Source organism: Oryctolagus cuniculus, chromosome 3, assembly GCF_964237555.1.
Source record: "Oryctolagus cuniculus chromosome 3, mOryCun1.1, whole genome shotgun sequence".
NCBI classification, from domain to species: Eukaryota; Metazoa; Chordata; class Mammalia; order Lagomorpha; family Leporidae; genus Oryctolagus; species Oryctolagus cuniculus.
Window position 1 is genome coordinate 68,240,163 of NC_091434.1, and position 22,304 is coordinate 68,262,466.

At 45.7% G+C, this 22,304-nt stretch overlaps 1 protein-coding gene and 1 pseudogene across 9 annotated transcripts in view; both read right to left on the bottom strand.

The window, feature by feature from the left end:
- Positions 1-22,304, bottom strand: part of RAPGEF4 (Rap guanine nucleotide exchange factor 4) — a 328,804-nt gene that overhangs the window by 174,630 nt on the left and 131,870 nt on the right. For 2 of the 9 annotated variants that reach the window (XM_070070684.1, XM_070070680.1), the window contains exon 1: positions 9,750-10,332. The exons of the other annotated variants lie outside the window; for them this stretch is intronic. The gene's annotated coding sequence lies outside the window, so the exon portion shown is untranslated. Of the gene's footprint in view, positions 1-9,749; positions 10,333-22,304 lie in introns of those variants that run through there. 9 annotated transcript variants of the gene reach the window in all.
- Positions 3,588-9,393, bottom strand: LOC108176859 (HAUS augmin-like complex subunit 2 pseudogene; annotated as a pseudogene).

Genomic DNA, 22,304 nt, shown 5'->3' on the forward strand with positions numbered 1-22,304 from the left:
GGAGACCCGGAAGCAGCTCCTGGCTTCAGATTGGCACAGCTCCGGCCGTTGCAGCCATCTGAGGAGTGAACCATCAGATGGAAGACCTCTCTCTGTCTCTACCTCTCTCTGTAACTCTGTCTTTCAAATAAATAAAATAAATCTAAAAAAAAAAAAGAAAAGAAAACAACAGAACAGCTGAGAAGCACAACAATCACATCCCTCCTTAAACCCGGGACGTGCAGCTGAGTGACACACGAGACCCTCATCTCTGTTTACAACAATGTTCTTGAGTCAAAAATTAAAATGCTCATCTTACTGTTTCAGGAAATAGAGTCTATTTGTAAAAAGTATATTTTGAAGATGGTTGAATAAGAAACACTTGGTGTTTCAAAAGGTATTCAGCAAACCTGAGTATCATCCCAGAGTGAACAATAAATGAGCTCAGTTGCCGCCAGCTTTGGCCTGCTGTTAAAACCTTGCATCTCTCATCTCCCTGAACCCTAACGCCAGGTCAGAAGGCAGCAGAATTTTGTCATCTCCATTTTACAGAGGAGGAAACTGAGGCACATGGCAGTTCAGCAACTTGCCAAGTCATCAGCTAGTGAACGGCAATGCCAGGATTTGAACACAAAGCCAAAATACTGAAGCAACTGGACACATGGGTAAGTTGTAATTGTACTGGTTTTTAATCATTGTGCTTCTGGGTCTTTCCCTGACACCAAATCACAGGCCAAGTCCAGTTGTCAAAGGTTCATTTGCTAATCATTTATATGAAATTCAGACATTTTAATACCCATTCAACAATCTTTTCTTAAGCATCGACTATGTGTCATGGTGGTGGGTGCTGGGGATACAAAGATGTACAAAATCCATCTCCTGTCCGGAAGGGGGCATCGGTAAAGGAGATGGGTGCACCCTAATTCAATCAGTGCACAATGAGTGCCCACAGGGGCGACCCTGGTGTCGAGGGAGATGCGACGTTCTAGCTGGCAGGCAGTAGCCGAGACATGCTTTTTGGAGAGGCCAAGCTCCCCTGAAACTAAGGACAGCCCTGAGCAGAAGCCTCCCCAAGCTCCCCCAAGTGCTGAGCTCCGAGGCCACCGAAGCTCAAGAGAGGTGGCCAGGTGGACCTGAGGGCCAGCCTCTGTCAGCCATCTTCAGTGATGGGCTCCGGGCTCCAGCCCGCAAGTGGCCTGAGACCCCAGCTCCCTGAGCCCCCTCCACCCTCTCAGCCCCCTGTGTCACGTCCACCTCATCTGCAGCAACGCAGGTGTGCTTCCCAAAAAGCACATGGGAAAACAGTTCCCTTACGCCTCATCGTATAAATAGACCCACCACAACCAAAATAAAAAAGGGAAAACTTCCATTACGCCCACCTTTGGTTTCCTGAACAGTCTCCTTGGGAAGCAATTCAGAGTGTTTTTCCCAGAAAGCTAAGTTGCAACATTTCTGTTTCTATATATGTTTCATGAATTACAAAAATAATCCAATAATTCGTTCATAAAGGAAAAAACTCAAAGAGCAGAAGTATGCAGAAGAAATAACTTGAAGCCCCACATTATTCCTGCACCCCAATTCCTCCGCCCTCCCCACTGTTTACAGTTTGGCTAAGAGATTTCATAACTGTGCCTGTTTATTTACTTACTACCTAAGTATATCTACACTTCTATGGTTTCAGGATCTTTGTAAAAACAAACAGACTCACACCAACATGTGTTGTCTTATGGTTTCCTGCTTTTAAATTAACAACACGTCTTGGAGATCTTTCCAAATCAGTATAAATTCATACAAATATCTCAGTATTTCTTTTTATCATTTTTATTTATTTACTTATTTGAGAGAGAGCTTCCATCTGCTGATTCTCTCCTCAAATTCCCACAACAGCCGAAGCTAGGCCAGTTGGAAGCAGGGAGCCAGGAACTCCATCTATGTCTTCAACATCCGTGGCAGGGATCTGAGTACTTGAACCATCACCTGCTGCCTTCCAAGGTGTGCCTAAGCAGGAAACTGGAATTGGAAGTGGAGATGGGACTCAAACCCAGGCACTCTAATATGGGATGCAGGTGTTCCAATTGTCCCTCCATTAAACAGCTTTATAATGTGGATGCTTCGCAACTTAGAGTGGTCCTAATAAACCCAGCCTAAGTTGGAAAGTTGAAATTGCATTTAATACACTTACCTTACTGAACATCTCAGCTTCACCTAACCTACCTTAAACATGCTCAGAATACTTATCTGAGCCTACAGCTGAGCAAAATCATCCAACACAAAGCCTGTTTTATAATAAAGTAATGGAACTCTTATGTAAGGTATTGAACATTGTACTGAAATTGAAAAACAGAATGGTTGTAAGCATACACTTTTGCACCACCGTGCAGTCATGACATGTTAAGGTGAAGCATCCTAAGTTGGAGGTCATCTGTAATTCAAGGCGGGCATGAGTTTTATATATTTTTTTGACAGGTAGAGTTATAGACAGTGAGAGAGAGAGAGACAGAGAGGAAGGTCTTCCTTCCATTGGTTCACTCCCCAAATGGCCACCACGGCCGGCGCACTGCGCTGATCCGAAGGCAGGAGCCAGGTGCTTCTCCTGGTCTCCCATGGGGTGCAGGGCCCAAGCACTTGGGCCATCCTCCACTGCCCTCCCTGGCCACAGCAGAGAGCTGGCCTGGAAGAGGGGCAACCGGGACTAGAACCTGGCGCCCATTGGGCGCCGGCCCAATGAGTTATAATTTAACTAACTAGTCCTTTACTGGTGGGCATTTAGGGTTTTCCCAAGAGTTTCTACTACAAACAACACTGCACAGAAGACTCTTCCAAGTATATCTTTGTGACCAGGTACAAGCATTTCCAGAGGACCTTGAAGGATCTGGCCACATAGTGTGTGCATTAAAAATTGTGAGTGATGCAGCCAAGTCAGCTGCAAATGTGATTATGCTCTGCATCTCCACCAAAAGGGACTAAGAGCACCTGCCTCCCCACAGCTTCCCCAGCACTGGTGTTTATTGTTTACTCCCATTGTCAGCAATCTGGCAGATGAAAAAGCATATCTAATTGTTGGCTGTATTTATCTTTTATGACCAGTGATAGTTTCATACATGCTGGACATTTTTACTTTTCCCTTTAAATTGGACATATTTGTCGCTCCCCCTCTTCGTGGAGGAACGACACAGGACCCTGCACTGTTCTTTTGTCTGCTTGGCCCTTCCCGGGTTTGCTGCCGACCCCTCCCACCTCCGTGGAAGGGCGGCTCCCCCTGCCACTTTCCCCACTTCCACGGGGGAGCGGCACACCACCAGCTGGCTCTCTCGGGGGCTGCTCAGATGTTATCTGGATGTTCCCTTTAGATGTTCCTGGTGCATGTTGTCTCTCTCCTCCTTTATAGTCCTCTTCCACCAACCCCAACTCTGCTACCCACACGCCGAGTACGCTGCTCTCCTCCAATCAGGAGCAGGATCAGCTCCTGGAGGTTATTGGTCGAACTGGAGGCAGCTGTGTAGAAGTTGTTTACTCCTCTCCCAGCGCCATATTGTAGGAGAGCAGATGCATAGAATAAGTCTTAATTCCAGTAACTTAGTCTAGTCCGAGTTGCTCCCCACACATATTGTTGATTTTTATATAGTGATTATCTGCCACTGACTTTGGGGAAAGTGTTAAAATTGTTTAAACTGTTTTTATAGAGTGACACTGAGAGAAAGAGGGAAAGACAGTGAGAAAGATCTTCCATCCATTGTTGAACTCTCCACATGCCCTCAACATCCAGGTTTGGGTCAGGTCAAAGTCCAAAGCCTGGACTTCTATTTGGGTTTCCCAAATAGATAGGTGGCAGAAACCACAGTATCTGGGCCATCACCGGCTGCTTCCTTTATTGCAAATTAGTAGGAACCTGGATTGGAAGTGGATGCAGGACTCAAACCAGGCACTCTGATGTGGGATGTGGGCATCCCAAGTGGTGACAACCCACTGTGCCAAAACACCCACCCATTTTGCCCATTTTTCTATCCAGTGGCCTCCTTGTTGATGGATGGAATACGTGACTTCTTCACTTTAGCAATGTCATGCGTAAGGCTTGTCATCCAGGTGATGCCAAGTTGGCCAGGCTGTTTCTTCTGCCCTCTTTCTCTAAAGCTGATGTTCTTTATTTTTCTCTTTTCTTTTCTTAAAAAAGACTTATTTATTTGAAAGGCAGAGTTACAGAGAGGCAGAGGAAGAGAGAGAGAGGTCTTCCATCTGCTGGTTTACTCCCCATATGGCCGCAACAGAGGGAGCTGGGCTGATCTGAAACCCACAGGGGTACAGGAGCCCAAGGACTCGGGCCATCTGTTACTGCTTTCCCAGGCCATAGCAGAGAGCTGGATTGGAAGTGGAGCAGCCAGGGCTTGAACCGGCACCCATATAGGATGCCAGCACTGCAGGCAGAGGCTTTACCCACTATGCCACAGTGCCGGCCCCCTGAAGATGATTTTCTTCAGCTAATATTTTGGGAATGTAAGAAGATACTTCCTTTTTCTGTTCTCTCCATTTGAGTATGTTCTCTGCCAGTTCTTCTCAGTCACCAAAATATCGACCCTTGCTAAAGCCTTGCTCCTTTTTGTTAGATTTGCATCTAAACGAGGAATATTTCTAATTGTTTCAAGATGGGTTTCTAGTTTCTCAGTGAAAGTCACAGCCAACTCCAGCAAATGCACCATAAATCTGTGATAAACCACTTCAATAGGTAAGTTTTCCCGGCACATGGGTTTCCACAGTCTCTGCCCGAGAGACCTCGTTTCTTTTAGCACTGCTTCTAAATGACTATTCATGCTTTGCAGACTATGACACTTCTGAGCCGAAAACAAGGGGTGAACAACATCTGCTTTATCTTTTTCTAGTTTCGGGAGTTTGATTTCCAGGTTTTTCTGGTGTATTTCAGCTTGAGTGTTTGTGATCTGTCGTAGTTCAGAGAAGTCCACAAAGCAAGGGTCTGTTCCCTTAGGCACACTTAAAATCTCCTCAGCGGCTATCCCTGAAGCTACGAAGTGGCTCCACAGTGGCCCAGCAACACCTGGCTCTGGCGCCAGGCCCCAGGGGCTGGCAGCAGCCATGGCTCCAACGCGCCTCCAAAGCTGACGTTCTGACAGCCCTCAGTGACCTCGGCTCTCCTTGTTCTGAGCTTTCTTCTTCCCTCCGCCCGTCAGCAAACTCGGGCGTCAACCCCAGAACCAACCACAAGAGCTGCAAAGCTACCGGGGCACCAGCTCTGGCTTGGTCTTTCCCAGAAAGCAATGGTTTGGAAATCTCTCCCTCAGTGGGACACACACCAAAAGCCCGTCTGGGTAGAACCTCCCCTGGACAGCAGGATGTCCTGAGGAAAAAGGTGAGCCCGCAGCTGGGGCCATCAGTGGCCATTTGTCACCACCTGACAAATGTGTGGGGAAAAGAGGGAAGACAATGATCAGGAAGGCATCCTTGGGGACAGAGAGGGAGGCCAGAAGGACCTGGACAGCACAAGGAACTGGACAGAAACGACAGAGGAGAAACCACAGCAGCCTCGCTTCCGCCACCTCTCTCTCTGCATCAACTCCAGGTCAGCTAACCTATCTAACCTCAGACCTTGTTTCCCACCATATACAGGTGTAGAATTAATTCATGTCAAGTTCAGATCCGAAGGCACAGAGCACCAACTCCAGTCCTTTGTTCTAACAGATGCCACAGCAAAGCAGTGATGCTGGCTGAGTCACAGAGGGTTCACGGACCAAAGTTCTTGGAGGCCGTTTGCCTCTACTCCTAGCCATCATCCAAGAGCTGAGAATCTACTCCTACCGCAGATGTCAGGCCATTCGCACTCCCTTACATGGCACCATCTCTCCTACGGCTAGGAGGCTCTCTGCTCTCCCAACAAACAGAGAAAAGGGAAACCTCTCTTTGTCTGATGCTCCAGGGACAAGGGCAGCAACGTAGAAAGAGCCTCAGACCAGCTCTGGGCTGGGTGTTTGGTTGGGTGAGGCAGCAGGGGCAGAAGGGAGTGGTCTTTTACCAGAGAGGTCAGCCAGGCTGTGTGAGAGGCTCAGGTTCTGGTTGGGGCCCAGGCCCATCCAGGTGGGAAGAGCAAAGTTTGGCTTGCAAAGACAGTAGCTCGTCAGCCAGGCCGGGCCAGAACATCAAACTCTAGTCTTCTTTCCTTTCTCTCAGAGCAACAAAGCAAGAGCTAGGTCTTCTATCTGCTGGTTCCCTCCCCAAATGCCCACAAGACTTGGGGCTAGGCCAGACAGAAGCCGGGAGCCAGGAACTCCATCCAGGTCTCTCACATGGGGAGACTAAATTTCAGGCAAACACTCAACTACTTGAGCCTGCTGGATCCCAGGGTGCACATTAGCAGGAAGCTGGATTGGAAGTGGAGCAGGGACTCGAACTCAAGCACTCAAAAAATGGGATGTGGGCACCCCTCAAACTCATTTTCTTTAAACTCACTGGCAACAAGGAGAGCAAAGCACTGCATTTGTACACATCTTTATTTTATGCTGAATGAGTAGGTGCTACTGCTGAATTGGGCAAGAGAAGGTAGCAAGCTGAAGGGTCTAGGGGGAAAGGCTTAAAGTTTCTCTTGGATTGTCTATGAAATACTTTAAAGACTATGGATGGCAGTGGAAAGGTCATGGCTTTTAAAGCATTCTCTTTAAAACAATCTTCTATTTTGGGGGCAGGCATTGTGGCACAGCAGCTTGAGCTATAGCCAGCAACACTGGCATCCAGTTTGGAGCACTGGTTTGAGCCCTGGAGGTTCAACTTCTAATCCAGCTCCCTGCCAATGTGCCTGGGAAGCAGTGGAGGAAGACCCAGTGGAAATCCTAGGTGGAGTTCTTGGCTCCTGGCTTCAGCTTGGCCCTCTGTTTCTCCTTCTCTCCACATCACTCTGCCTTCCTAATAAATAAATCTTTAAAAAATTATCATATTTTAATTGCAATTAAATGCACATGTATCCATATACATGGTAGCATTCCTTTGAACTGAGATAGGAAGCATGAAAAAATTTCCACACAAGTTTAAAACCTAATGAAGTTTGAGAAATGATCTTAGGAATACCCCAGTGCCTGGGCATGACTATCTGCTTTCTCCCTTTTGTCTGGCTGTACTGAAGACGCAATCATAGACATATTGTGTTCACCAAGAACAAATTATTGGACTTTGTATTCAACAATTTACACCGTGTCCTCTAAAATAGCATCTTCAATTAAAGAGCCTGATTACCCCTCCTAAGCTGCCAGTGTATTAGAACAATCAATTGCATTTGACTCATGCACCCAAGGAATAGGCATTCAATAATTAGCCGCGGTCAGCGGGAACTGCTCCTGGACACACAGCGTGGCGGGTTTGCAAGAGCACTGCTGACGCCGGGAGGAAGAGCAGGCACCGGCTCAGCTTCTTGTCCTCTCGGACGAGATTTCAGAAACACAGCCGCCAGCTCATGGCGCACGGAGCCTGCGTGTGGTGAAGGGACAGCCTCGGTGTGCCCGAGCAAGACACCGCAACAGCGACACAGTCCTGCCATGAGCATTAAGTACAACGTACAGCCTGGGCCTGGTTACTGGGTGATGCCCCAGGTGGGCTGAGGAAGTCCATACCCTGAAAGTTGTAAAGCATAAATGAGGAGTCACGAGGCTGCTAGGATGCCTCTCTAAGTGTCAGTTGTATGTTGAAAAAAGGAAAAACAGCATCACACACACAAGCCTCAAAGAGTTTTGTTACCAGGTGCTAAGAGTCCCAGTGAAGAACCATGAGTGCACTTTAAAAAGCTCATAGAAAAATGGAATTGAAAGATGTTTATTTTGGTGAAAAAAATTTTGAAATCCATGCATGGATTTTATCCATAATATGCCTTTTTCCATGATATACTTAGAAGCTCCCTCATATTAATAATTAACAAATGCATCTGATAGAAACAAGGTTGAAACTATATCATAATCTGCAGATTAAAGAAAAATAAAATATCTACATGTTAAAAATGCCAAGAGTAAGGTAAATATGTAAAGTGAGCTGCATAGAAACTAAATAGAGCTATGACAATTATCCAGGTCTCTTCACAAACTTGAGGTGGTCTTAACACTGACCTACTATATTGCCTTTTTTTTTTTTTTTTTTTTTGACAGGCAGAGTTAGACAGTGAGAGAGAGACAGAGAGAAAGGTCTTCCTTCTGTTGGTTCACCCCTCAAATGGCCGCTACGGCCGGCATACTGCGCCAGTCCGAAGCCAGGAGACAGGTGCTTCCTCCTGGTCTCCCATGCGGGTGCAGGGCCCAAGCACTTGGGCCATCCTCCAATGCCTTCCCAGGCCACAGCAGAGAGCTGGACTGGAAGAGGAGCAACCGGGACAGAACCGGTGCCCCAACCGGGACTAGAACCCGGAGTACAGGCACCGCAGGCAGTGCCGGCCTATATTGCCTTTCAACACGTAGCAAGGTGGGTGTTGTGCCACGGGAAGGACACTGAGTCCAGCACCAGACACTGCTGGGCACCACGACTTCCCTGCTGTGTGACTCTAAGCAAACTGGTTAACTTCTCTGAGTCTCTATTTTACTGTCCATAAATTACAAATAGGACAATAATCAACTGCCATTGGCACTATTGAAAAAGTTAAACAACCATTTAAAAGTCAATTGAAAATCTAGAACATAGTAGCTTCTCAATAAATTTTTAAATCTGAAGGACTTACCCTAGTTTTAATTTGTGGTGTGTGTGTATGCTTTGGATGTTCATTTGTTTATTTCAATTATGTTCTTTTCTCAAAAAAACATGTTCCTAAATCTGCATACATGAAATACATGAAACTTGTATAACTTAAGTAAAATTAAAAAAGAAAACTTTTGGAACACTCCTGTAGAGTTGCCTTCAGTGCAGTCAAAACAATTGGTCCTCTTTGGTTGAAATGTGTAATACCCCAGCGAAGCCTAGGACATGGGAGCCTCATTTCCATTTCACTACTGAAGGCCCCAGCAAAGGCGGTTAAGTGATTTACTCAAGGATATTAAATGGGGCAGAGGCCAAGATAAATCCTCCCGGTTTTGTGCCTTGCTCTCCACTACACGCCACCTCACCCTGCACTCCTTGGGGCTTCTCATGCCACATTACCCAGGACTCCTTGGGGCTTCTCCCTGAGTTTCTGAAAGTTCCTCTGATTGCCACAGTTCACTTAAGTCAGCTCTCCCCCCTAGACGGCAGTCAGTGCCCATCAAACCCCTCCACCGAGGGCCTCTGCATCTGCAAGCTGAGCAGAGGCAGCAGGCTAAGAGCAGTCCCAAGTTCTCCTTGGAGCCTCTCTGGGAATCCATTGTGGATGCACCTGAGCAAGAAGGCCTCTTGCCTCCCACCCCCACCCCATCAGCAGGGCTTCGGAGGGATGCCGTCTGTCTGACAGTGGCACAGCCCTCCCAGGCTGTCTCCTTTCTCCCCATAGGAAACGTGTCTCGGGATTAAAAGCCGATGGCCACACTAAAGTGGGTTACCTCAATCTTAAGGCCCACAGGTTGTGTTTCTTTTCTTTAAGTCTCCTAGAAATAAATATACAACTTTTACACCAAATTTTAGATGTGAGATAAAAGTGCTATAACTCTCAAAAAAATTTTTTTTATCAAAACCAAAATATTCCCAAGCTGCTGATTCGACCACCATAATCCATAGGCTCTATTCAGTTAGATGGCTCTACATAGAAATTTTTGACGAACTTAAATCTCAACTTACAGATAGGTCACCTTAGAACAGGAAGCAGACATAAAGATAAATAATATCCTCACCCAGTTATATCCGTGCGCATGGCGGCAGCTGGCTGGTGATACTCATGGCCAAGCTAAAACCTCCCACAGCGGCTGAGCTCAGCCACAGTCACCTCTAACCCATCACGCAGGTTGCAGATCTTGGTTTCCGAAGCCACAGCCCCATCTTGGGGCTCACCTGCAAGGTTGTGGCTTCTCCAAAGCAGCCACAGGAAAACAAATCCTGATATAAACCCACACAGGCCGCAGCTGCTTAAGACGGATAAAAAGCTTAAAGACTGAGCTGGCATTTTTCCCCCTCTTTCATGGAGCATAATAGTCTTCACAAGTTTAATTGGGCCCTTATTTCCAAAAACCTCATGACAGCTTCTCAAAACTGGGAACAGGCCTGGTAAGACAGAGCAGAGAGAAAGAAAGGGGGAGGGGTCTGCACATAGCGCACACAGTGAAGGACCAGACTCTGCTCTGGGAACTGCACTGTTAGGCACTTTGGCTGTCGTGTAAACTTCACAGTGCGTACTCACTCCAACTAAGACGCGAGGCGACAGACTTTTGGGCCCACCGACGTGTAGGTGGTCCATTGTTGATGGGCTGAGTCATGATATAAACTGAGTTCCTATTACCAGTTACAGTAAAAAAGGGGAAATCGTCCTAGACAATTAACAAAACCCCAGGCACATCAACACGAGGGAACTTCAAAACGTTCCTGGAGGGGTCCGTGCTGTGGCATAGGGGGTTAAGTTCCTGCCTGCAACATGGCATTCCCTATGGGTGCTGGTTCGAGTCCTGGCTGCTCCACTTCCCATCCAGCCGCCTGCTAATGTTACCTGGGAAAGCAGTACACTAGGGACACTCCACATCCCTCTCCCTGGGTAAGCGGCAGGCACAATGAAGGACTCAAGAGTGAGGAGTTGACTCCGGGCTGATGCGGCACAGCCAGGGCCCCAGCTGGCCAGGCCGGCCGGGCGTGTGAGTGGAAAGCCCACCAAGCACCTGAGATCTGCAGTGCACTGTCTCTCAGTGCACTGAGGGTTCCCAGTGATAGAGTCTGCAGCTGACCCGAGCAGAACGTTTACTCTGTACACTGTCTGAGCACAGACTTCTGGACCCCACTGTAGGTATCAGCTACAATCCATGTCCGGCAGACGCCTCCACAGACAAAGCTGATATTCATATCCAGTAACAGAAACATATGAGGCCAATCATGTAACTGCCATTTTTGTAGGTCAAAAGTGTCCAAATGCCAGTGATTTCCTATGGCTCCATACAATAAAAATCATCAAAATGTGGAGAGCGACTCAATAGCCCAGAGACTGCACCGGCAAAAACTCCCTGGCCACAGTGACAGCAGTGAAGTCATCTCAGTATCAGAAACCAATTTTCCACCAGCCTCGCAGGGCTTTCTGTTTTGTTCCATATATACAGGCTTAGAATTACCCACAGGTAAAGAGTTTGAGCAAAAATACTTTCTTCTTCTTTTTTAAAAAAGATTTATTTATTTGAAAAGTAGAGTTACAGAGAGGCAGAGAGAGAGAGAGAGAGAGAGAGAGAGAGAGAGTCTTCCATCTGCTGCTTCACTCCCCAAATGGCTGCAATGGCCGGAGCTGTGATGATCTAAAGGTAGGAGCCAGGTGCTTCTTCTGGGTCTCCTATGCAAGTGCAGGGGTCCAAGCAGCTAGACCATCTTCTACTGCTTTCCTAGGCCATAGCAGAGAGCTGGATCAGAAGTGGAGCAGCAAGGATTCGAACCGGTGCCCATATGGGATGCCGGCACTGCAGGCAGAGGCTTTACTCACTACGCCACAGCACAACTTTGAGAGGTCTAAGATTATTCTTTGATAAGTATACTGATCTGACTGAATATTACACAACGTACAAATGTCCTGAAACATGACATAGTACCTCATAAATATGGATAATTTTGATGTCTGTTAAAATTTTTTTAAAAATCATTCTTTAAAAAGTACATATTATTTTAAAAAAGTTATTCAACAAGAACACAATATGCAAGAATTTATCAAGGCCTCAGGGCTTGTTTTTCTCATGATAAACATTCTATTTCAATAGAACTTGCTTGTTTATGATGAACTTTCCTGTGTTATCTCAAGGAGGTCCCTAATGACCTAAGGAGGCAGGGATTCTAGTCTCATTTTACAGATAAGGAAATTAGTCTCCTGGGGGTTCACTTAGAGGGAGGGGACGTCCAGTTTCTTCCATGTACCTTAACCTTAGGCTCAGGGTTGAGACGCTGGCGGACTGCAGCTGCTGAAACCACAGGCACTTGTCAAGCACCTACCAGATGCCAGGCCTCCGACTGGGTGCTGTTCTTCGTGCTCCTTGTGGCAAACGCATTAGCAGGAAGTCAAGCCCGCCATGTGCAGTCACTTAGGAGTCACGATAACCAGCGGGGTCTGAAGAGTCGTTTGTCACGCAGGTGATGCCACTTTGAGCTGTTTCCCGGGCCGTTATGAGTTATAGAACAGGTAGCAAGGATGAGTGCGAAACTTCAGGTGGGAAAAGCATTTCTGGGATTTTATAAACAGAGACCCCAAGGCTCCCAGTTCCCTCTATGGTATGAAGAAGCTTTAAAAAGGGTTTTGGAAAATAGAATTAAAAGATATTAAATTAATTAAAGGCACTTGGTGCAGCAGTCAAGTTGCCACTTGGGACGCCCATGCCCCACATCAGAGTGCCTGGGTTTGTTTCCTGGCTCTGCTCCTAATGGTACCTTCTCGCTGATGCATGAACACGGGAGGCAGCAGGTGGTGGCTCAAGTACTTGAGTCCTAGCCTCCCACGTGGGAGAACAGGATGGAGTTCTGGGACCCTGTTTTCAGCCTGATCCAGAGCCAGCCATTGTTACGTATCTGAGAATGAACCATGGTGGGAAGATCTCTGTCTCTCTCTGCTTTTCAAACAAAATTTAAATAAATAAGACATAAGTCTAATTCTTTTTAAAGATTTATTTATGTATCTGAAAGGCAGAGTTATAGAGAGAGAAGGGGAAAGAGAGAAGAGAGAGAATCTCCCATCTACTGGTTCATTCCCCAAACGGCAGGAATGCCAAGGGCTGAACTAAGCCAAAACCAGGAGCCTCAAACGCCATCCTGGTCTCCCACATGCAGGGCCCAATCACTCAGGCCATCCTTTTCTGCCTTCCCAGGCACATCAGCAGGGTGTTGGATCAGAAGTGGAGCATCCAGGAATCCAACCAGCACTTGTACTGGATGCCAGTGTCATAGGTGGAGGGCTGACCTGCTGTACTACGATGGCGGCCCCTAATTTGATGCCAAAATATTTTGAAATCCACAGCATAGTTTTCTTATAGCATATACTTTCCACAAACTTCTTGGAGACCCGATGCATGACTCAAAGAAAATTTTCCTTTTTCATAAAGCTAAGGACATCACCACGCTCTTGTGCTAATTAAAGCACCTTTCGACAAGGCTGCACTGGGTGTACACTTTTGTCTGCAGCACAAGGCTCTCTTGTTCACTGTGTTCACTGCACTAATGTCTGTGCCTACACCAACACCTAGCACTTTGGAGGAGTCCGTGGAGGAATGGAAATAAGCAAAGGAATAACTAAAGGGCTTCAGGTGACTGAAGCCAATCCCCCCAAAGATGGAGGAAGGGCTCCAAGGGCAAAGACCAGTAACCTTTCCTTGCACCTGAGGAAGAAACCAATGCTAACCCGCCGAGCTGAAATGCTCCATGAAGGGACTTCAAAAGTTCAAACAAGATGTGTATTATGATGAAATTATGCTTGGATTTCAAAATTTCTTTAACCAAAATAAGTTGGTGCAATTCAAAACTCCATTACCCATAAACTTTTTGAAGTACGTGCCTGTTTCTTATGTCTCAAAAAAGGACAGAATAAACTTTTTATAGCCCAGCCTCCATCTTACCCAAACTTGATATGAGCTCTCAACTGTGTTATAGATTTGGCAAAATGGTTATGCAGCCACCTGCCAACCAATTTCTGAACAAACACCAGAAACTCCTCCTGTGCAGGATCACAGTTAGTCCTAAAGGCCAAATGACAGCAGTGAGTGACAACATCATTGTTCAGGGCTCTGGAAGAAGTGCCAGCCTTAGCAGAGGCCTAGAAACAGCTGAGTAGCACAGGACTCATTTTGCAACCTGGCTGAATTTTGCAGGATACAATAAGCCGCAGAGACAAGTTGCGTCTCTTCGTACCTGCATCTGTCAGTCTATTGCACTGACTCATAATTCGGGAAGACTGTGTCAACAGACCTTACCAGCTGCAATGCCCCAAATGACACTTAACAGAAACTTGGCTTTGCTCCACCACTATATTTTAGAATGTAGTTTTTAAAAAGAGGTCCTTATGTTCTCCTTTTAGAAGAAGAAAAACTGTAGAGCTGAACTTAATTAAGACGATGCTGGAACAACTCTATCCTCTGAATTAACAGATAGTGGCAGGTTCAGACAGGTAGCAGTCTCCTTTGTTTGATTTCTCTGCTAGAGGCAGATCTTTAGAGAGGAGACTAGGAGAGAGGAGGAATTACACAGAGCTCCCCACCCCCTACAAAAAGTTTTTCTTCTACCTCTGCCTTTCTTCATTATGTTTTGTCTGATTAAAATTTAGAATGAAAAAGTAGAAGTGGTCTCTGCCATGTAAGAGCATGTTATTATGCAGTCTGCTCTTATTCCACAAAATGAAATACAGGACTCATATTTTCCAGGAGCACTGGAATGTCAAAACAAATTTAGAGTTCCCTGTGGATTACAAATGAACCTTGAAGCAAAGGTCTTTCTTTCATTTCAGCATCAGCATTAAGGATATGAGCTGTGTGAATATTGATCAAAAACATTTAATTCATGCTTTTATTTTTGCAGAGACTGATGACTGGGATGCTTGTCGTGTTAGGTGGTCCAATAATCTGTGCGTGTGACTCCAGTCTGTTCAAAACGGCACTGAATGCCTGGACTGGGAGGGCCCAACTGCCGGAGCTCGCCATAGTTTCTCTATCATTGATTAACACTTAAAAATTTGGGTTGGGGCCAATACTGTGGCACAGCAGGTTAAGCCACCATCTGCAGTGCTGGCATCCCATATGGGTGCTTGTTTGAGTCCCAGCGGCTCAACTTCCAAGCCAACTCCCTGTTAATACACATGGGAAAGCAGCAGAAGATGGCCCAAGTCCTTGGCCTCTGCAGCCATGTGGGAGACCTGGAAGAAGTTCCCGGCTCTGGTCTTTGGACTGGCCCAGGCCCCTCCATTTGGGGAGTGAATCAGCAGATGGAAGATCTCTCTCTCTGTGTCTCTCATTCTCTCTCTCACTTTCCAATAAACAAATAAAATATTTTTTAAAAATTTCAGATTAATTTAGGTATGACACAATTTGAATTTATGAAACATGTTCTACTCTGTCTTTTGAAAGTCCAAATAGATTCCTTCTTTTCTTTTTTTTTTTTTTAAGATTTATTTATTTATTTGAAAGTCAGAGCTACATAGAGAGAGAAGGAGAGGCAGAGAGAGAGGTCTTCCTTCTGCTGGTTTACTCCCCAGTTGGCTGCAATGGTTGGTGCGTGCCGATCCAAAGCCAGGAGCCAGGAGTTTCTTCCAGGCCTCCCACATGGGTGCAGGGGCCCAAGCACTTGGGCCATCTTCTGCTGCTTTCCCAGGCCACAGCAGAGAGCTGGATCAGAAGTGGAGCAGCCAGGACTCAAACCAGTGTCCATATGGGATGCCAGCACTGCAGCCAGCAGTCTCACCCACTATGCCACAGTGCCGGCCCCCAGATTCCTTATTTTCAACAAAAATGTCTTCAAAGTAGCTAAATAAGCAAGATAAATGTTGCCTTTTCTGACCCAAGTCTTTGGACTTCTTCCGAGTCAGAGGAAACATTCCCAAACTGTAGCTAGGTCTCAAAGGTCCGAAACAGTTTCATGCACATTACTTCTTCTGCCTGTGCAGACTGGCCTGGATGGACATTAGTCTGTGCTTATTTGATCGGGTAAAACTGGGCATAGCCACCAGACTTAGTTCTTTCACCACAGTGGAGTAATTAAGACTCAACAATAGCCATACCCTTAGTCATAAATCCATTTTGCTCATGAAGTGCTAAAAATCATCTCCAGTTTCAAAGCAACATATGTACATTTCATATGACAAGGAATCTGTTTAGATAGGCAAAGAGGTATTCTCTTGGACCTTCATGTTCAGGGTCATGATTCCTATGACCACAAGCAAAGCTAACTCGTTTCCCCTTTCCTTTCCAGCAAACATCAAAATATTGATCAGTGTATATCCCTGTACCCTATGGAAACATTCAGCTAACCCAAGGGACATTAAAAAACCGACTAAGTGTCTAAATACGTTTTCTTTTTAAATCCAAGGCACCGAAAGTCAAAGTATTTTGTATTTTTAATAACCAGTTTTGAGTTAGAAAACACTTTTACATTCCCAAACTTTGGCTTAGTTAGAGGGACAAATCCCATGAAGTCTATAAAAAATAGATTAAGGAGGAATATGAGAAGATTTCATAGTTAGTATTTTCACCCCAAAGCAGATCAACACAACAGACTTGTAGGGGGTAGTGACAGGGTGTGTTTGAGGGTCTTCAGGAGAGAAGAGTCATTCAGTAATTATTGATATGGGCCAGAGCAAGAGGCCCACTCCACACTGCCCCCACTCTAGGGTCAACGTCCCACTTGGGTTTGGAGGAGATCTCTGAACAGAAGAGGTTTGTATCTTGCTGCCTAATGTGAGGTCTGGAGTGACACAAAGCATCAGAGTCAACAGCCTATGAATATTAACAGGAGTCACAGGAATGGATGGAACCCCTTCCCTATCCCTCCCCAAATCATAAAAATGTCCTTGAAGTGACTGCATTTTATTAGCACAGCACACAAAGACCAAGAAAGAAGACAGCACGAAGCTACAGGAAAAGGCTGTTTCAAGGAGAGCATGATCCACATTGTCAAGTGATGTAGGAAGAGGAAGGACCCAGAGACTTGCACATTCGAAACAAGCAGCTAACCGGTTATCTGTCCATGGAGTGGCTGGAGCTGAGAGGTATCTGGAGGGGAAGAAACAGACACAACAAATGTCTACAATTCTTTGAGAATCTTGGCTATAAAAAGGAGATACAGCTAGAGTAGATCAAAGAGTATGTAGGGAAGATAAACGGTTTGTTTTGTCTTGATGTTTTAAGACCAGGGTGACTAGAGCTCACATACCCTACTGGGAAGTACCCAGTAGAGATGCAAAGGTGAAAGATGGATGGAAATGGAGGAAGCCATAGGTAAAACAAGGCTCCCAGGAATATAGGAGAGGGACCCAGAACACAGAGCAGAGGAAGAGGAATGGATGACTGGCAGTGGACACATTTTTGGGAACACAATTCTACACTGCGGATATTTGTAAGACCTTCTCACCTCCCTTGGATCTGTTTGCTCAACCACCTATGACTGGAGGGGAGGGATGGCAGGAAAATGCAGAAACCAAGACAGATCAGTTTGCTCTCCTTCCCAAGGACTGGGAATGAGAGGAGGAGATGATTTAGAGTGGAGGCTGGGGAGGAAGTGGCAGCAGAGGGAAGAGGGAGAGAACAACTTGATAGGGGGCAACAGGAGTGAGACTTTGGGGGAAGGATGTGCAAAGATGATTTTTAGGCAATCTGGCTGTGTGTTCTGATATTAGTTTCCCTCTTGGTCTAGGCTGACACCTCTGTTGCTTCCCAAGGCTTCCAGGAGTCAGACTGTAACTGCTGGGCTGTCCTCAAGGCACTGGGTCGCCTTCAGGTTTGGCAGACAACAGTGTTGGTGGCAGGAAGTTGAAATATTGCATGGGAAGACATAAAGCTTTCTACTGAAAGCAAGAGGTGGGTATGATTTGGTCAAGGACTTGGGGAAAGTAGAAAAGTCTCCAAACAGGTGCTGGGGGGAATGGCAGGTGCATATTGGGAAACTGTGTAAGGAAGGCTGAGTTACAGTGAGGCATCCACTGGGGTTGGAGCCAGTCAATTCAGACAATGGTATGCTTTCCTCCAGCAGTGCTGCACAGCCTGCCTGGAGGCAAGCAAAGGTACACAACTACATTAAGGGTTGCAGCTTGACCTGCTAGGTGCCACGTCTGCTTCTGTTCAGTTCCAAGTATCCAGGGCTACCATGACTGACACGTGAGATCACTCAGTAAATCTGTATTGAATGAATGGGAGAACTGATAATGCAACACAAGGGGCTTGAGATGACAGGCTGTGGTATCCAAACAGCAGAGGGAAGGAAGTGAAGACCTAAGGGACCTAAAAGGAGGACCAAGAGATCCTAGGAGATTCCTCAGTCTACCCAGTCACTGGAGCAGCACAAATTCTACCACAAATTCTCTGAGTCTTAAGCACCCCCTGGTGGCTGATCTGGGCAGCATTGGGGCCCAATGTTTGGCTCAAGAGCAACATTTTCTTAGCCCTCTTTTCCAAAAGTTCAGAACTCTTTTAATTCCCCCTGAGGCATTCTTTAAGCAGCTTTCTCTTTAGGTCTGTCCCGGCTCCCTCAGGTGACTCTATATCCCACTTATTCTCTCATCCTCATTCCCTTTTGATTTTTCAAGTTGTGAAGACAATCCTAACCGTCCAAGGTAGAACCCAGGATACGCCTGGAATAAAAACAATCCTTGTGTTTCAAAACTCAAGAAGTCAACGGGTCTGATGAAAGTGGACACAAATTTTAAAATTGCCACAGCCCATATCATCTTTTTTTTTTTGACAGGCAGAGTGGACAGTGAGAGAGAGAGACAGAGAGAAAGGTCTTTCTTTTTGCCGTTGGTTCACCCTCCAATGGCCGCCGTGGCTGGTGCACTGAGGCCGGCGCATCACGCTGATCTGATGGCAGGAGCCAGGTGCTTCTCCTGGTCTCCCATGGGGTGCAGGGCCCAAGCACTTGGGCCATCCTCCACTGCACTCCCTGGCCACAGCAGAGAGCTGGCCTGGAAGAGGGGCAACCGGGACAGAATCTGGCGCCCCGACCGGGACTAGAACCCGGTGTGCCGGCGCCGCAAGGTGGAGGATTAGCCTATTGAGCCACGGCGCTGGCCCCCCATATCATCTTGTAATTAGTTTTAGCCTGCATTTTTCCCGGCACAAGCATTTAGAATATCTCCTATCCTGATGGCTATTGCTTATATTTTAATTATTAATAGTCAGGGCATTTATGCTATTAATTTTTTATTGTAGATACATATTATTTCTACTTCAGAATAGGTTAGATAGACTCTTGAAAAGAAGCCTTCAGAGATGTTTACAATATCGTTCCCCTAAAGGACTTGGAAATGAACGTCTGGGCCACAATCTCTTCGCCTGGGGATTTGGTATAATTTTGATACTTGCTTCAATTTCCTTAAAAATCACAATAAGGTATTTAGGGAGCAACAGTGACCAAGCTTTCTGACACACCATAATGAATGGTCATGTACTGAAAGGTCAACCAGTCATCTTTTGCCTCCCACTTCCTCTGTCAAACCAAGCTATTTTGAGAATTCCATTCCTCGTGCTTTTTTTCTTCCCAACCCTGACACTATTTGTATCCCCCTCAGTAGCATTTTTTAACTCAGGAAGGCTTAAATAAGTCTCCAGGATTGCAGAAGAGTCTTATTATTTGATGATTGTGGGTCTTGTCTGGGAAGAACTCCAAACATAGATTTGCCATTTTAAGCAACTCCTTTGAATTCTCACTCTATTGTCAGCGATAGCTGAGTATTATAGGTTTATTATTGATTTTTTCCCTTTTCCTTTACATAAGTTAATAGAGCACTCCAATTTCTTCTTCTCTGTTTTATTCATCTCTAAGACCCTGAGACATAATGATTTTAGCTTCTTGATTTAGGGAACACACACACACACACACATAAATCATATTTTGCCATTAACATAAATCCGTAACATCTCCCCTCCTCATCATGACTCTTTTTCTCCTCTTTCTGCTACTTTTTCAGCCTGCTTGAAAAAGTTCATGAAAATTGGAATTAAAAGTTTATTGTATAGCAAGATTTTCAAAACTCACATATAAAATTTTCAAGACACATGTATATAAACAAGAGTGTCAATTTGTTAAGTCCACAACAGGAGTCACTGTGCACTTACTCCTCATGTAGGATCTTTGTCCTTAGTGTGCTGTACATTGAGATTTAATGCTATAACTAGTACTCAAACAGTATTTTTCACTTTGTGTTTCTGTGTGGGAGCAAACCGTTGAAATCTTTACTTAATGTATGCTAAACTGATCTTCTGTATATAAAGAGAATTGAAAATGAATCTTGATGTGAATGGAAGGGGAGAGGGAGTGGGAAAGGGGAGGGTTGCGGGTGGGAGGGACGTTATGGGGGGGAAGCCATTGTAATCCATATTCTGTACTTTAGAAATTTATATTCATTAAATAAAAGTTTAAAAAAAAAAGGCACATGTATAAAAAGTAAAAGGAAAATGTGTCTTACAAAAAAGTTGTGCATGGATTTCAAAATTATTTTACACCAAAATAAACATCCTTTAATTCTATCTTTCCACAGACTTTCTGAAGTCCTCTCATATCATCTATGGCCGCACTCTGAGATTTTCCCCTTGGAAACACAGATCAATTCCATCTTTTCCTCCTCTCTTGCTTTTGCACTATCCTGTGTCAGATCCCCTTCTTCTCTTGGGCACTGCTGCACTCGCCAACCCAGCTCTCCTCTACCCCTGCTCATTTCCTCCTTCTCCCTGGCCCCACCCCCACCGCTAACACTCAGTCCACATGATCAACCATACTTCTTATGCTTCTTATGCTATACTTCTTATCCCCTGTGTGGGCATGAAAGCACATCCCAGAACCCAGACACATCTCTTTCCACTCTCACAATCCTGCAGAATGAATGTTATTTTCTTCGTATCATAAACCAAGACATATCATAAACCAGAGTTTAAGTCTTTTGCCCCCAAATCACCTACCTCACCCATGTCCAAGTCACAGCCCTCAAATCTGGAGAGGGTGGGAGAGCTGTGTTGCCACAGGAAGATAAAGTATTTGCATAACAAAGGTATGATATTTAATCTCTACGCAATCTTGCAGGTATTACTATATCGAGGCTTTCAAGAGATGAGATTTATAAAACAAAAGTCCAAATCCCAGGACTGCTCTCACAGGAATGTTTAATCTAGCTGTTTAGAGTACATTTCCAGAACATGCTAGATACCCAGTAAGTGCTAAATAAATACTGGCTCAAACTGGGACCACAGAATGGAAGGCCAGTCCTTGTTGTTCTCAGCTCAGCTTGCTGTTAATTGCATTGTTTAGTCATAGGGTACTTCTTAATATAAAACGCTCTCTCTGACACTTCCTTCTGATCCACAGTCCTAAAGGGTCCAGAACAATACTCTGTTAGGGAAAAAGGCGTTCAGATGACTAGGCTGCCTTCCAGCTTGCAGACCTATTTATTTTTCCCTAACAAGAAGATAATTATTGCTGGATATTATTATGGGATTTTTCCATATGTCTTTGGGTTAGGACAGTGATGACCCAATGCCTCCTTTCCACACACTCTGATCTTCTGCCAGCCTACCTCACTCTGCAACTTTGCCTTTGGCTTATATTGTCGCAGTTAACCAAACTTCCCACTGCCTAACCCATGCCTCATTCGCCATGGCTGCTGGAGACGACACACTTCGACAAAGTCTCCTCAGAAAGGGTCTTTTTTGCTTGCAGCGGGTTCATTGAAAGCAAGTTCTTGCTATGTTCATCATTTTGGCAAACAAGGACAAGTTCAAGGAAATTAGAGGACGAACTTGACAGAGTACTGGGTGCAGCTGCTGGCCCAGCTGTGCAATGATTCTCAACTGGTCCATTACCTCCGAAACTCAACTATTCAGCACAGCCTCCCTTGTCCAGCTCTCCTGTCGGTCTCATATATTTGGCAACAGCCATTATTTCAGAAATGAATGCTCATGTGTATTTATAGCAAATCACATGCCTGCTCTATCAACAATTAAAGAGATTAGGATTCAGCAGACATATTCTTCTAATTAGGACAAGATGGAAGACACAGTGTATAGCGCACTGCAGTTTAGTCAAGGTTTATTCTTTCCCAGCAAGACTCCCAGGCTGCAGCTCATCAGTGGAACATGCGGTCTCTCCAGGGACACCATCCTCCCCGATAGCATTCACTTCCTGGGCCCGTCCCACGGCATTCTGGGTCAGAAGATTCTGCTGTCAACCGGCACTTCAAGTTTCCCTCTCTTACTCCCTCCAAGCCCCCCGGTAGGCTTAACGGGCTGTTTCAGGGCTTGTGTTGAAATACCATGTGGACAGCATCATGTGGCCACTAATCTCATTTCCTTCTCGCCGTCCCCTGGAGCCCCAGTAGATGCTGCCTGCTCACACTTAAGTAGTGTCTCCTCTGAACAAAGCCCGATCTCAGCGTCGGGGCCATAAATTCCATCCTGCCTTGCTCCTGCCCATGCATTATTTAAGCAGTCTTCCCTGCGAGCCGGCGTGAGAATTTCCCTGGGAGGAAGAGCCAGCAGGCGCTGGAAGCACGGTTCTAACGGGAAATGCAGGATATCTGAGAGAGTTCCACCCATTCA